Genomic DNA, 16878 nt, shown 5'->3' with positions numbered 1-16878 from the left:
ACATGTACGGTCACACTCTTGCCATACAGTGTCCTTTCAGCCCATTATTTTACCTTGCCATTTATAACACCATTACTTTATGAAATAATCTCAATTATTTATATCTATCTTAATGGTTCATATATTATAAAGTATGATCTTCATAGAAGCAGGTATCTATCTTTCCCCTCTATGTATCACCAATGCCTAGATCAGTGCTCAGTGCCTCTTAGATGATAGAAAAGATTAGAAATATTTGGTGAATGAATGTAATCATAATATTGAAATCAAAAGTTATCATACATGATACTTCAAAAAAAAAGTTTCAACTCACCAAAAAAAGTCAAGCCAGTAATGTGGAATCATGACATGTCATTGATTTTCTTTGTGGTCTGCATGGCCAAGAATTATGAAGGTCCCAGAGTAACAGCTGAAATGTATGACTGCAGCATAGCAAAGGCAGCAATAGGGTGGCTTACAATATTGTTTTTCTTTTTCAGTTTTTGAAATAGAATTTATACATAAAACGAAAAGTATTAAATTTAATGCTTTTGTACACTCTGACCACATTGATTTTTCTCCACAATAGATCTCATTTTGTGTGGAGCATTTACTTGATGTTTATTTAGAGGCAACATAGACTTCTACATTCATTGTGATCATTTTTATTCTTTATTCTTTTATATTGTGCTCTAACTACTTCTACATATAAGCATCTGATAACTTTCACTATGAGACTTGGCATTTTCTCTAATGGAGATCTCTTTTCAATGCATTTATTTATGAATAGGACTAGGTGTATGTAGCTTTCATTGAAAAATCTCTGCTAAGTGCTGTGCAGTTGTGTGTGGAGAAAGAATGGGGGAGACACAGAGATCTGTATTGTTCAGCAGGAATTGAGAATATCAGAACTCAGAGGATCCTATTTCTGCTTGCTTTTCTTCCAGGCAGTGGAAGAGTTCTTCCTTCTTAAGGACCCCCACAAGCTTGAGAGGTGAGTTGGGAAAAGTTCAGTCAATTATCATAGAAAGGCATCAAACTTTCTTTTGTTGCTTTGGCTCCCTTCCAAAGGATGCCATGTCTTTGCATCTTCAAAGATTCTGGACCCCATGGTTGTTTCCAGGTGACCTGCTGTTTCATCCCTTCTCCTGTTTATATACTGTGAATAACCTCATTATCACATTTGGTGGTTGGCAGTAACCAATATGCCAAAGAGTTGAAATTTTAGGAATATGAAAGCTATATCTCTCGAGTCCTAGCTTATTTATCCACATGGCTTTCAATAACACCAATACTTCCTTGTAAAATATTCCTTTCTTATTCAGGGCTGCTGATACTTTAGTAGCAGTTTTGTGCAAATTCACAATAGGTTATTGTGTCCGTGGGTGTCCCGCGCAATCGTCTTGCTGGCAAGAACAACACAGGACACTCGGATCCTTCTGCAGGAAAGCTTTAATGCGTCTTGAGAGGAGAGCATAAGCTTACCAGAGCGGAGACCCCGAGCCAAGAATCCCGTCCCCTAATAAAGGCTGGCAGCCCCGCCTGGGACGTGTCACCCTATGATTGGCTTCAGCTCCTCAGGCCATATGAGCCACGGAATAGGCAGAGATCAAGGAAATGGAAAATTACCCAGCGCCTGTGCAATAATTTACATTCAGTGCCTGCAGGCACCATCATTGTAATGGAGAATGCAGGGACGGCTCCCTACATCTCCCCCTTTTTTTATTAATTAATGATAAGGCTTTATATTTTTACAAGCAAATAGGTCACCCATATGTTGAGGGATAGAGGCAGAGGTTGTACCTTCCCAATCAAACATTAAGACTGTGTACAAGAGTCGCCATCAGGCTGTTAGCTTGACCCGAAGCACTCTCGACCTGTCCTCTGCCGTTTTTCTGGGAAAGGGAGACTAGGGCAGGCAACCCTTATGCAGGACAACATGCCTCCCAGAGAAGCCTGCATACTGGGCAACTCTCTGTGCGATGCCTTGCTCAACATCCCTCATGGGCTGCTCAAACCAGACACTCTACCCTGTGCAATGAGCCTAGGCTCTGGGTGTGCAAGAGCTGTCTGGCCGGCGGCCTATTGCTTAAGCATAGTTAGCCAAATATCAGTGGAAGCCCCTTGTTCCAAAGCTACAAGCGCTTGGGCGATAACCATCTTGTCTCTCTTAGTTTGAGCCCTGAGCCAACAGACCAGCCAGAGAAGCAACATCAATCCGCAGCAAACGGCTGCATCAAACAATCCCATCCCCACCCACTAAGCGATCCATGATGACAATCTCTCCGTCAAGGACAGGAGTTAATCTGGATAATAATAGCGGCTCTCAACTCCCGGGGAGAGTGTGGAGTTCCGACTTTTGAAGGTCGGAACGGGCTCTTCGGGTGAGTCTTTCCGGGATCCACAGGGGATTCTCTTCATCCTGTGGAAAAACACATACAGCTCCCCTGGATCTTATGAGAATAGGATCCGGGCCTCTCCAAAGACCAGTTAAGATATCTTTCCATTTTACCATTTCCTTTGGCCTTTCAGGTTCTGAGGTGTGATGCTTGGCCGCAGTATGGCCCCAAGCATCAATGTTTATGAGGCTTTAAAGCCCCAGGCATTCCAGGCCTCCAAGAAGTGTTGAATAACATGCACGGCCTTTTCCCCTATCAAAGACTGGGAAAGCCATCTGTAATTTTCTCCGCTCCTCTAATGGTAAAAAGGAGTCAGTACCAAATAATGGGGGTGTTGATGGAAGTACACCCGCTGGATTAACAGGTCTCTTAAATTTACCGGGGTGTGACCGGTTATCCCCTATTTTCTCTCCCTCCTTTTTTGTTTCTTTTTCACCTAGCTGAGCTGTTTCCTCTAAAACTTTATCTCTTGAGCTTTCAGAGTCATCAGAGCTATCAAGATTTAAAGCTTTAAACTTATTTACAGAATCATCTAACAAATTACTCACTCCCTTGTCATTAGACATCCTGGGAGGTCCTTTTTCCTTATTTGTTGCTGTTTCTCTTCTTATACACACTCCCTTGTCATTAGACATCCCGGGAGGTCCTTTTTCCTTATATTTTATTGTTGGGCGCGCCCCATCTCTCACTACATTCGGTTTCTGACATGTAATTCTGGACTTCTTTAAGATTGCTACAACAGTGAGAAAGGTCAAAATGGCTCCTAGTAAAAGCACAGAAGCCTCTACATTAACCTCCCAAAATAGCAACATTCCCAAGCCAAAGTCCAGAAAAAGACATACCTCTCCGAATTTACCACCCTGCAGTTCTGAATCCGCCCCATCTGAGGGGTCTCCGCAGTGCTGGTGATGTTAACAAGTTCCCGGGTTTTGGCACCAGATGTCCCGTGCAATCGTCTTGCCGGCAAGAACAACACAGGACACTCGGATCCTTCTGCAGGAAAGCTTTAATGCGTCTTGAGAGGAGAGCATAAGCTTACCAGAGCGGAGACCCCGAGCCAAGAATCCCGTCCCCTAATAAAGGCTGGCAGCCCCGCCTGGGACGTGTCACCCTATGATTGGCTTCAGCTCCTCAGGCCATATGAGCCACGGAATAGGCAGAGATCAAGGAAATGGAAAATTACCCAGCGCCTGTGCAATAATTTACATTCAGTGCCTGCAGGCACCATCATTGTAATGGAGAATGCAGGGACGGCTCCCTACATGTGGGGTTTGCAGTCCTCCTCTGATCATGTGTTTGCCTGATTGAGTAACTGCTACTGACATTCACAGAGTGCTCTCATGTGATTGTCATTGAGATCAGCACTGCATATTTTTAATATCAACTAAATCCTTAGTGGAGGACCAACTCTTGCATTCCGTTTTCATCTTCAATCAATAGAATGAGGCCTGCCACAAAACAAAAGGCAAGTTGCTTGACTGGGTGCTTCTTAAATGGTTTCTGCTTGTGACCCCTAATCACCCTAGAAGTTTGTATGTAATCCAAGATATATAAATTTATAGACTAAGTATGAAAATCAGACATTTATTGATAATAAACCATGAAAAACATGCTATGTTTTAATAGATATTGTTCCTTTTTATTTCTATATGTCAATGTGTATATGCACATACATGCAGGTACCTGTATAGGCCAGAAGAGGGCTTTAGATTCCTTGAAACTGTAGTTATAGATGATTGTGAACTTTCAGGCATGGGTGCTGGGACCTAAGCTTGCACCTTCTGCAAGAGCAGTCAGCAATCTTAATAGCTGAGCCCTATCTCCAACCCTCATAAATGTATAGTAAATCACTTTATTAGAATAATTTTAGCACTCTTTGTATATGTAAGTATGTGTCTTTGTGGGGGAGTTACATGGCAGTATGTGTACTTGTGGAGACTGGAGGATGTTACCAGCTGTTTTCCCTCCAGCACTGTCTACCTGGTTTTTGAGGCAGAGTCTCTAACAGACCACATAGGCTAGACTGGTTGGCCACTGAGCCCCAGAGACTTTCTTGTCTCTACCTCCTCATCTCTGGGATTACAAACATGAACCACCATGTGTATCTGTGTGTTGCTTGGCTTCTGATAACTGAAATGTGTTCCTCAATCTTGCAAGATGTGATAGTTTGGGGGGAAAAAAGGCCCCCAAAAGGAAAAAGCACTATTAGGGAGTGGCTTTGTTGAAGTAGGTGTGGCCTTGTTGGAAGAAGTGTGTCACTCTGGGATGGGCTTTGAGGTCTCCTATACTCAAGCTACACCCAGTGTCATAGACCACTTCCTATTGCCTGTGGATCAAGCTATAGAAACCTCAGCTCCTTCTCTTGTACCATGTGTTCCTACATGCCACCATGTTCTGCTATGATGATAATGAACTAAACCTCTGAAATTGTAAGCCAGCCCTAATTAAATATTTCCTTTATAATGGTTGCTGAGGTCATGGTGACTCTTTACAGCAACAGAAACCCTACCTAGATACAAGGCAAGCAGTTGACCAATTAAGACATCTCTCCTTCCCCCAAGGTACTATTTACTGAAACAAAAGCAAATTTACAACTCACGAAATGGATGTGCTTGCTTATATTTATATTAAGTATTAAATCTCAGCTATACTTTTGATATGGCAAGAAGCAGAGTATCTTCTTCATTTTTATTTCAAAATGAATCAATATTTTTATTTCCTAATCATCAATGTTAAGGTTACCTCTTTGAATTCATTATAGTACAAAATGGCAGAAACCAAAATTAAGGGAGAAAATTACTGGAAATTTTGTTCTAATCCAAAGCCAAAATTCATTTAACATTTTTAAAAAATGAAACTCATGTCACCAACTCAAACAGTATTTAAAATTTAAATATTCTAATACAACCAAATCCAGAGGTTTGATATTTGATATTTACATGTTGAGGATTAATGAAAGGAATATATTCTTAAAAGTTTTGTTTTCTATAATTAGTTATTATATTTCTATAAGAGTAGGGAAATATACACATTAAAAAATAAGTGATTTAATTGTATGTAAAGTCTAGAATCTCTGCTGAGGTCTTTCAGGCAGTTCTCATTGATGGTGTGTGCCATGATGTTGTATGCACATGCAAAGTGTTCAGAACCCAGGCTGTAATGAAGATGTATGAGGTAAACTCTGAAGAAAACACTCCAGATTCAGCATGTTCATGAGTATTACTTTTTTTGTTATTGCACATTCAGAAAACTTTTATTGTCACCGTATTGTTTGTGAACCCTTAGGTTGAATTATACAATCTCATATGGGGCTGTGACTCACACTGAAGAAATTTGTGGCTTACTTCAGCAATTTATTTTAAGTGTTTTATTTTATTATTTTATATGTATTTTTCTTGCATATATGTCTGTGAACCATGTGCTTTCAAGGCACATAGAGATCAGAAGAGGGTGTTGGATCTCCTGGTACTGGAATTACAGATAATTGTGAACTGCTATATGGGTACAGGGAATTGAAATGGGGTCCTCTGAAAAAACAGTGCTGTTAACCACTGAGGCTTCTCTCCAGGCATCAACTTAAACACTAAAGCACATTAAAACAACTTCACAGAAACACTTTGATGACCTAAATAGAATGATCTGACCATGTAGACCATCCACACTGGCTTCTAAAGTTAACTAACTTAGATGAACATTGAATTATCTTGAGGGTATACAGTTTTGTTTTTAATTCATTTCCTTTTATATCCTGAACACCTGAAATAAAGTCTAAAATAGCAAATGGTCTCAATTAATGTTACTAGCCTAATGACTCTCAATTTCATATATTAGACAACTATAGTTTAGCAGATAAAGTAACTTGTTAAGAAATTTCGCAGTTCCAGAATTTGATTTTAATCTGACCTCTAGGTCTTCACCTTAAAATCCTCTTGGTACTTGGTTCCTCTGGTAGATTAATGACAGACCTACTTTGATTGCTGTATTCAACATCATAGCATGCATGCTATGAGGGCCAACATCATTAAAACTTTAGAATATAATACTATGAATAAAGCTAGGGAGTAGATATGAAATTGAAAACTTTTAGTGATAAAGGGAGCTTAGAATTTAGTGACTAATCTGCGTTTAGCCCCATCAAAGTCTGTTTCTATACTGTTGATCTCAGCTCAAAAAACACATTGCTTCTACAGCTCCTTCCTAATTCAGGTCCTCTCCTTTTTTCTATTATCATCCTGTCTTTAGGGATCAATTCAAAAGCACCCATGTCAGTTGTAGTCTAGATGCCTGGGGGATGGGGTTACTATTCTCTTCTATTTAAGCCTAATCACTGTTTAATCAATGTAATATAAAAGCTGCTAAAATGACAGCTATATTAATCAGCTCACTCAGAATACAACTGTATTACTTATTTGTCAGTTTCATGCTAATTTGAACACTATTTTACACATGTCTCATCCCTTCCTTTTAAAGATCCCAAGAATAGTCCGTGTTCTTCATCTCTTCATTCTGCACACCATGGCACAACTGCACCTAAGTACAATCCTTTGGCTAGGAGGAGGACTAATAGGAAAACTTGATAAAGCAACTGAGCGGTAAGAGTGCCAGAAACACTTCAGCCTCCAGTGGTGAAATCCAGAAGACAGCTAGAGTGAGATATCCTCTATCCTATTTACTGATGTTACCATGTCTTTGATTGGTCTAGGAATGTGGTAGAGTATTCTTGTTTCTTTCCAATCAATTGAGGCCATATCAAAAATGCTCAGAAATGTCACTGCATGTCTAAATTTGAAAGAAAATCAGTTATTATCTGCTAACTCTGCATCAATTATATGCTTAATTTAAGGGAATTCATTATATCACATTTTAAATATGAGAATGGATTTATCTGATCCCAGGTAATATGGGTAATTCTGCTTTTCCTTAAATGGTTAAGAGCACCTACTGCTTTTGTGGAGGACCCAGGTTTGGTTTCTGGCACCTATGCAGGACAGCCCACAACTTCTTGTAACACCAACTCCAGGGGTTCTGACACCTTTGATCTACAAGATACCAGTAATAGACAAACACATAATTAAGAATAAAATAAATAGATACCTGCCAGAGGACCAGGAAGGCTGACAATGGACCTTCTCCACTCTTATCTCCCAGACCCAATTCTCAGGGTTATCTCTAACTGTGCAACAGAACATCAGCTGCATCCTCTCCTTCCTTCTGTCCATGCCTTCTGTGGATCCCACAATCATACTCTCCCTGCTCCCCACCTCCCCACTTTATCATTGTGTCACAGGGCCCAACTCTGGTAGATACCTCCTGTACAACCACAGGCAACATTGACTGCCAGGTGATCAGATAGGCTGTCCTTCACATTCTACACTCTCAGTCCTCCCAGAATCCACAGAGTCACTCCTAGAGCCACAACAGATCATATCCCCTTGTCATCCCTTTCCCCCAGTTGCCAAAACCAGCAAACATTCCCCGTCAACACACTAGTCAAGCAGGCCAATAAAACAGGTAACAGACAGACTATGCACTTTGAAAATCCAGAAAGGAAACAGACCAAGGAACAAAACATCCACCCAACAAAGGCAAAACTAGAAATCAGTACCTACAGTCATCCAAAACCCAGATGCCTAGATGCCAGCATAAAAACACAATCAGTGATACCTAAGGCAATATGTTTGCAATAGAACCTATCTAGCCTACCACAGCAGGCCCCAAATATCTCAACATAGCTGAAACACAAGTAAACGACCTTAAAACCAACTACATGAAAATGATAGAGAACCTTAAAGAGGCAATGAATAAATCCCTTAAATAAATCCAGGGAAACACAAACAAACAAGTGTATAAAAAACCTAAATCCCTCAAGGAAAGCCAAGAAAACACAAACAATTGGACAAAATGAATAAATCCCTTAAAGGAAGCCATGAAAAAGAAACAAACAGTTGAAAACAAATGAAACTGTCCAAGACCTGATAATGGAAATAGAAGCAAGAAAGAAATCACAAACTTAGTGAGCTCTGGAAATGAAAAAAATTAGAAATGTGAAAGAAACTACAGAGGCAAGCTTCATCAATTCTCTTTTCATCAATGGAATAGAGAATCTCTGACAATTAATATACAGTAGAAGAAATAGATATGTTTGTCAAAGAAAACATTAAATCTAAAAAAAAAAATACTGACATAAATATCCAGGAAATATGAGACACTATGAAAAGATCAAACCTATGAATAACAGGCATAGAAGAAGGAGAATACCAGATCAAAAGCCCAGAAATTATATTTAACAAAATCATAGATGAAAATTTTGCTAACCTAAAGAAGGATAAGCCCATTCTGTATAGAGGAATACTCCCTGAGCCAAGACACATGGGAGTGGCCCTAAGCCCTATCCCAAAGGATACAATAGACACTGATGACACCCTATGGAAGGCCTCACCATCCAGGGGGAGCAGAAAAGATATGTGACAGTTAATGTTTTAGTTGGGGGTAGGGAGTAGGGGAGGATGGGTGGGAGAAGGGAACTGGGACTGTCATGTAAAACAATCCTGTTTCTAATTCAAATAAAAAAAAGTTGGAAAAAAAGGATATGCCAATAAGAAGCATACAGACCACCGAATAGATTGGACTAGAAAAGAAAGTTCCCTGACTACATAATAATCAAAATATTACATATGCATATACTGATAGTGGCAGACTTCAATACTCAATTCTGACCAATAGACAGATGATCCAGACAAAACCTAAACAGAAAAATGCTGGTTAACTGATGTTATAAACCAAATGGATCTAACACATATTTATAGAACATTCCACCCAAATACAAACACATAAAAATATACCTTCTTCTCAGCACCTCATGAAACTTTCTTAAAAATTGGCCATATACTTCGACACAAAGCATGTCTCAATAGATACAAGAAGATTAAAATAATTCTCTGAATCCTGTCTGGTTACCATGGATCAAAGCTAGATATCAATAACAACAGAAACATCAGAAAGCATATAAACTCATGGAAACTGAACAACTCTCTGCTGAATGAAAAATGGATAAAGACAGAAATAAAGACTTTCTAGAACTCAATGAAAATCGATATACAATGTACCCAAACATATGGGACACAATGAAAGTAGTGCTCAGAGAAAAGTTTGTAGCACTATGTGCCTACAAAAATATTGGAGAGATTTTATACTAGCTATTTAACAGCACACCTGAAAACTCTAGAACAAAAAGAACTAAGCACAAGCAGAGTAGTAGGTGGGAAGAAATAATCAAACTGTGTTCTAAAATCAATAAAATAGAAACAAAGAAGATAATACAAAGTATCAATTAAAGAATGAGTTATCTCTTTGAGAAAATCAAGATAGACAAAGCTTTATCCAAGCTAACTAAAAGATAGAAAGCATATACAAATAAATAAATCAGAAACAAAAAGAGAGACATAAAAACAGACACAGAGGAAATCTAAAGAACCACAAGGACATACTTAGAAAACCTGTACTCTACCAAATTGGAAAATCTAAAATCAATGGATAATTTTCCCAATAAGTACCATTACCAAGGTTAAATATAGATCAGATAAACAAGTTGGATAGACCTATAGCCACCAATAAAATAGAAAGACCTTAAAAGTGCCCCCCACAAAAGCCCAGAGCAGATAGTTTTAGTGAAGAATTCTACCAGAATTTCAACAAAAAGTTAAAACTAATACCCCTCCAATTATTCTACAAAATAAAACAGAAGGAACATTTGTTCAATTAATTTTATAGGCCACATTTATCCTGATATTGAACCCACATAAAGACTCAACAAGAAAGATGATTACAGAACAATTTCCCTCATCAATATAGATGAAAAATACTTAATATAATACTTGCAAACTGTATCCAAGAACACAAAAATATCTACCATGATCAAGTAGCCTTGATCCTAGAGATGAAGGGATTGTTTAACATAGAAAAATCATGTAATATAATCTTCCATATAAATAAACTGAAAGAAAGAAAAGAAATAATTACATGATTATCTCATTAAATATCAAAAAATGCCTTGGACACATCCAACACCTCTTCATGATAAAAGTTCTGGAGAGATTAGGGATACAAGGAACATACCTAAACACAATAGAAGCAATTAACAGCAAACCTATAGCCAACATCAAATTAAATGGAGAGAAATACAAAGCAATTCTACTAAAATCAGGAAAAATACAATATTGTTCACTCTCTCCCTATCTATTCAATATAGTACTTAAAGTTTTAGCTAGAGCACTAAGGAAATAAATGGGATATAAATTGGAAAGGACGAAGTTGATTATTGTCATTTGCAAATTATATAATAGTATATATAAGTGACCCAGAAAATTCCACCCAGGAACTTCTATGACTGATAAATACTTTCACCAAAGTGGCTGGATACAAGATTAACTAAAAAAATCTGTAGCCCTATTATATACAAATGACAAATGGCCTGAGATAGAAATCAGGGAAACAATATCCATTACAAAACCCTCAAATAATATAAACTATCTTGGTTTAACTCTAGTCAAACAAGTGAAGTACTTGATGACAAAAATTAGAGTCTTTGAAGAAAGAAATTGGAGAAGATATCAGAGAGGGAAATATTCCCCATGTTCATGGATCGGTAGGATTAACATAGTAAAAATGACCATCCTACCAAAAGCAATCTGCAGATTCAATGCAATGCCATCAAAATTCCAACAATGTTCTTTACAAACTTTGAAGGACAATTCTCAACTTCAGATGGAAAAACAAAAAGCCAAAATAGCTAAAACCTCCTGAACAATAAAACAACTTCTGGAGTTATCACAATCCCTGATTTCAAGTTGTCCTACAATACAATAGTAGCAAAAAATTGCATGACAATTAGCATAAAAGCATACATTGACCAATGGAATCTAATTGAATATGCAGACATAAATCTACACACTCACAGAAAGCTAGTTTTTGATGAATAAGACAGAAATACACACTGGAAAAAAGTCATCTTCAGCAAATGTGGCTGGTCAAATTGGATGGCTGCATGTAGAAGAATGCACATAGAACCATACTTATCACCCTGAACAAAACTCAAGTCAAAGTTGATCAAAGACCTCAGATAAAATCAGACTCACTGAACCTAATAGAAGAGAAAGTGAAGAACACCTTCAACCTGCAGGAGACAACTTTCTGAACAAAACACAGATAGCACAGGCACAAAGATTGACAATTAATAAATGGAACCTCATGAAAGTAAAAAGCTTCTGTAAAGCAAAGGACACCATCAATTGGACAAGGAGGCAGCCTACAGAATGGGAAAATATTTCTACCAACTCCTTATCTGATAGTGAGTAATATTCAAAATATATAAAGAGCTCAAGGAATTTGATATTAAAAACAAATGAAACAATTTAAAAATGAGGTACAGATCTAAACAGAGAAGTCTCAATAAAAGAATCTCAAATGGCTGAGAAACACATAAAGAAATGTTCAAGTTCTTTAGCCACCAGGGAAATGCAAATTAAAAATACTCTGAGATTCCATCTTACACTATGGCTAAGAAAAAACCATAAGTGACACCTCATGCTGACAAGGATGTGGTGATTTGTACAGCCACTATGTAAATCAATATGGTGGTTCCTCAGAAAATTGGGAATCAACATACCTTAAGACTTACCTATACCACTTTTGGGCATATACCCAAAAGATGCCCTATCCTATTATAAGGTCCTGGTTTAATTATGTTCATAGCAGCTTTATTAATAATAGTCAGAAACTGGATTAAAAACTCTAGATATCCCTCAACTGAAGAATGGATAAAAAAGTGTCTTGTTTACACAATGGATTTTTTAACACTCAGCTGTTATAAAATATCATCATGAAATTCATAGACAAGTAGATGGAACTAGAAAAAAATCATTATTATAGCCTAGACACAAAAAGGCAAATATGGTACATATAAGTGGATTTTTGTTGTTAACTCAATGATAATCAAGCTACAGTACATAGTTCCCAAGGTTAGATAAAGAGATCTCTAGGGGGAAATGCATCTACCTTCCTGGGAAGGGGAAATAGAACAGTGTGTGTGTGGGGGGGGATGGGTCGGAACAGGAAAAGGAGGGATCACACAGTCAGGGAGGATTATAGAAAGAGACAACTGGAATTGGGGGGCATTTGGGAAGTGGTGTGGAAACCCAGCACAGTGGAAATTTCCTGAAACCTATGAGAGTGATCCTAGTGAGGTCTCCTAGTAGTAGAGGATATGAAGTCTGAACTTGTCAGAACTTATAGCCAAGAAAGTCTTCCCATGGTGGGATTGTGTTGAATTAGGTTAAGTTGTTGGATGAGGGTGTCCCATGGACATCTCTAAACAATTCACACTAATGCTAGACAGAAGGTTTCTCTCAAAAAATTGGCATTGGGGCTACTGCCAAGGACAACATCCACACAGCTCATTGAATGTACAGAGGTCAAGCTGGGAAAGGGTGGTGAAGAACTTGTTTGAGAGGACAAGCAATGCTTGTTGTAGCTTGAGGTCCATTCCATAAGAACCCCATGCCCTATACTGTATTGATGACCAGAAACTTAAGACTGAATAGCCCAGAGATCTTGGATAGAAGAAAACACAAGAGGAAAAATATCTCTGTGAAATGTTTTCTAATGATATTCTGTTATAGTCACAGATTATTGTCTTGTCCAGTTGTCATCAGACAGCCTTTTTCATATAGCAGATGAGAGCAGGTGCAGGGGCCCATCACCAGTCATGGAAGTCTGGACCAAGTCGTCCATGTACATCTTGCAGCTAGGATAGATTGTAGGTTGGTTTTGTGGCTGTGTTTGTGTCCAAGTTTCTCTTTCCATATCATGTAGAGTGTCTCCTCACTCCAGAGAGGAGATAACCTAGGGGTAAAGTTTGCATGCAGGCATCACCTTGTGGAGAGAGTCTAATTGGAGGTTTCCATTGGGTCCTTCAAGCAAAGAAGGGGAAGAAAGATTCTTGGAGTGAGAGGATGGAGGACACTAGGAGAACATGGTCAACCAAATCAACTAAGAAGAGCATAGGCTCACATGGACATAAGCAGCAGGCATGGGGCCTGCATGGGTCTGCACCAGGTCCCCTGCATATATGTTATGTCTGTTAGTTTGATGTCTTGTGGGACACCTAATACTGGGAGCAGGTGTATCTCTGACTCTATGCCTGTTTGGGGGACTCTTTTGCTCCTATTAGTTGTTCCTATTGATATGGGGGCCTTTGCCTTGTCTTATCATACCTTGTTTTGTCCTTCCTGTTCAACTGTTGTCTCTTGGAGGCCTGTTCTTTTCTGAAGAGGAAACAGGGAGAGTGGATCTGGGGGATAGGGCAAGTGAGGGTACTGGGAGGAATGAAAGGAAGGGAAACTGTGGTCAAGTTGTATTATATGACAGAAGGATTTGTTTTCAATTAAAAATAATGAATAAATAAATATATTGCTCTTTTTTTTCACCAGAGTCAAAATCTAATGATTTCTACCCATATTTATATAGAATTATGGTCTTGACTTTGACTTTGTATCTATAAAGGCATTTTAAAAATTTTAATTTTGGGCTGCTGTCACAGAACTTTGTCTCAAAATAGAGCTTATTCAAGAAGTCAATGACAGCTCTGAAATTACAGAGTTGAATGCAGATAAAAATGTGGTACCCTATTAGATCACCCCAGATAGCAATGAGAAGAGGAAACAAATTAGAGAAAGTACCTCTTTGGGCCTCATCAGAACAATGAACCTCCAAATTTCCAAACATCCAGCCCATGATTTTTATAGAAGAAGATACATAGAGCTACAACATCCCTGAAGCTTTACAGATTTATTATTTATTTTCAAATACCTTTGCAATTTAATTATTTCTCAACAATCAACTTGGGGAATTTGCAGAACAGTATCTGTGTCTAAATGTGGAGATTAAAACATGAAATATGAGAACTGAATGAACCACCTAGAGTCTGGTTGCCAGTAACCCCTCTAAATTGGTAAGTCAGCTCGAATTTCCTAATCAAATTGAACTCTGGCTTCCTTAATTATTAAAAGAGGATACATTCTATATACTTGATTTTCATCAAGAGCAATAGATGGGGATTCCAAAATGCTTACATACCAAAATGGTGGCACTCAGTGAGTGACTGTCATTGGCTTTTTCAAGGTTATGAATCTAATCACCAAACTAGGCCTGAGACATCAATTCTCATTAAGAAGTAAATAGTCAAATTACTGAAAACTGAGTGGAATAATAGGTGTCCATTACCCTTGACAACTTCCTACATTTTTTGTCAGTGACTTGCAGGACAAGGATGATGCTCTAAGTGGAAATTTGCATTTCCATTTCACCTACTATTTTCATAAAGGTTTCTGAAAACTCTTCAAAAATAATCTTGTATAATCAAGGCAGATTTTTCCCCATTTTCCAGATGATTCAGGAAATTATAATTCACATCCACACCTATGTGGACCTCTGCCTATGGGACTCAAGGGCTCAGTAATGAGATTGGATAATAATCTTCTCAAATTAAGTATAGGCTGAATGGATTTACTTGCCTGTACTTTTTCCTTCTACAGCCTTTCAGACTCATGTAAAAGATTTCAAATCCACTCACTACACTCCATGAGCAAACTCCTAAGAATGCCTACAGTAATCATGTGATGGCTAATTACTCATTTTCAATGGGACTGGAAATATATCTCTGGGTGTGTTTATGAGTGTGATTCCAAAACCTATACATGAAGATGAAAAACTAATTATGACACTGAAATCATTAACACATAGGCAAGTGTCCTGGATCAAATTAAAATTCATGTTTCCCAATAGGACTCATGCACTTGATAGATCTGGACCTTTCCACTCTTCCCACCCTAGAATATATGTTTCTGTCACAGGAGGGGAGGGAGAGGGAATGGGAATTGACATGTAAAACAATCTTGTTTCTAATTTAAATAAAAAATGACTGTTCTTTACTCTTGTGACAGAAGTAGGACTTGCACAGATGTTTTATCAGTTTAATTTCTCAACATCTGTCAAATATGTGTCCTTCTATCAGTTATTTTTGGTCATTAAGCAGAACATTCCTTGAGAGCAAGAATCAGTTTCAGTTTGTTTATTAATACATCTCTTCATGCTTGAAAAATACCCTTTACTGTAGGTCATCTAAACATACTTGTCACACAAATGAAAATGTCTGTTGGGACATACCTTCTCAACATCTGAAGAGGAACTGAGAACTGCTTGATGACTTTCACATTGCTCTTAGAAAACCTGGGTTCTATGTGTAGGTTTTAAGGCAGAGCTGATTTCTCACCTGAGGGCCATAAGTTGTCCCAAATGATCAGGCCTCAGCTCAGGACTGTAGAGTGGCAGCTGAGCCCAATCTTTCACCCTGTTTGCCTTCTTGTGCAGGTAATAAACTGCTTGTCTTCAGGTTAACTCTAGCTGCTGCTGAGGGTGGGCAAGGTGAGGAGAATTGTTATGGGATAAGATAACTGTTGTTATCTACCTGTTGTCCCCATCAACTGATGCTCCTTTTCATTTTAACCCAAAGAGTTGAACATCCATGTGTCACCTTATAAAAATCATGCTTGTATATACAGTTAGCTCTCTCTCTCTCTCTCTCTCTCTCTCTCTCTCTCACACACACACACATATATATATATACATATATATATATATATATATATATATGTATATTTCCATGCAGAGGAAAATTTTCTTCATAACATGATTGAAAAGTAATTTTCAAATAAATTGAGGCAAGTATTTTTCTATGGTGATCTGTTATTTCCTTTAGAGAGAACCATTAATACATATCAATTTTTCAGTTTATAAAGCTGAAAAAGTCTTCTGGGAGATGTTTAAGAACTTCTACACTGAGGCTTTACCCCAGATCAATTAAGTGTGAATCTCTGGAAGTGTTATTCAGGCATGACGATATGACTAAAAATAACAAACTCTTGTCAAGGACTTTATAATAATAAATACACTAGATCTCTGACCCTTTGTCTTATTAGTGACTTGTGGCTTTAGAGAAAATGTGAAAATGGCAATAAAACAGAGAACTGGTGTTTTAACTGTCTTAAAAGCAAAAAGAAATTTCCAAGACTGTTCCTTAAACTGAAAATGTAGTAATTTTCTTCTGACAGTAGAATTTGCTACAAACAACATAAAATACCTTGGGGTAACACTAACCAAAAACGTGAAAGACCTGTACCATAAGAATTTTGAGTCTCTATTCTTAGAAATTAAAGAAGATACCAGAAAATGGAAAGATCTCCCATGCTCTTGGGTAGGTAGGATCAACATAGTAAAAATGGCAATCTTGCCAAAAGCAATCTACAGATTCAATGCAATCCCCATCAAAATCCCATCAAAATCCCAACACAATTCTTCATAGACCTTGAAAGAACAAGGATAACCAAAACAACCCTGTACAATAAAGGAACTTCTGGAGGCATCACTATCCCTGACTTCAAGCTCT

This window comes from Cricetulus griseus, chromosome 7 (assembly GCF_003668045.3).
Source record: "Cricetulus griseus strain 17A/GY chromosome 7, alternate assembly CriGri-PICRH-1.0, whole genome shotgun sequence".
NCBI lineage: Eukaryota > Metazoa > Chordata > Mammalia > Rodentia > Cricetidae > Cricetulus > Cricetulus griseus.
This window is presented reverse-complemented; position numbering follows the sequence as displayed.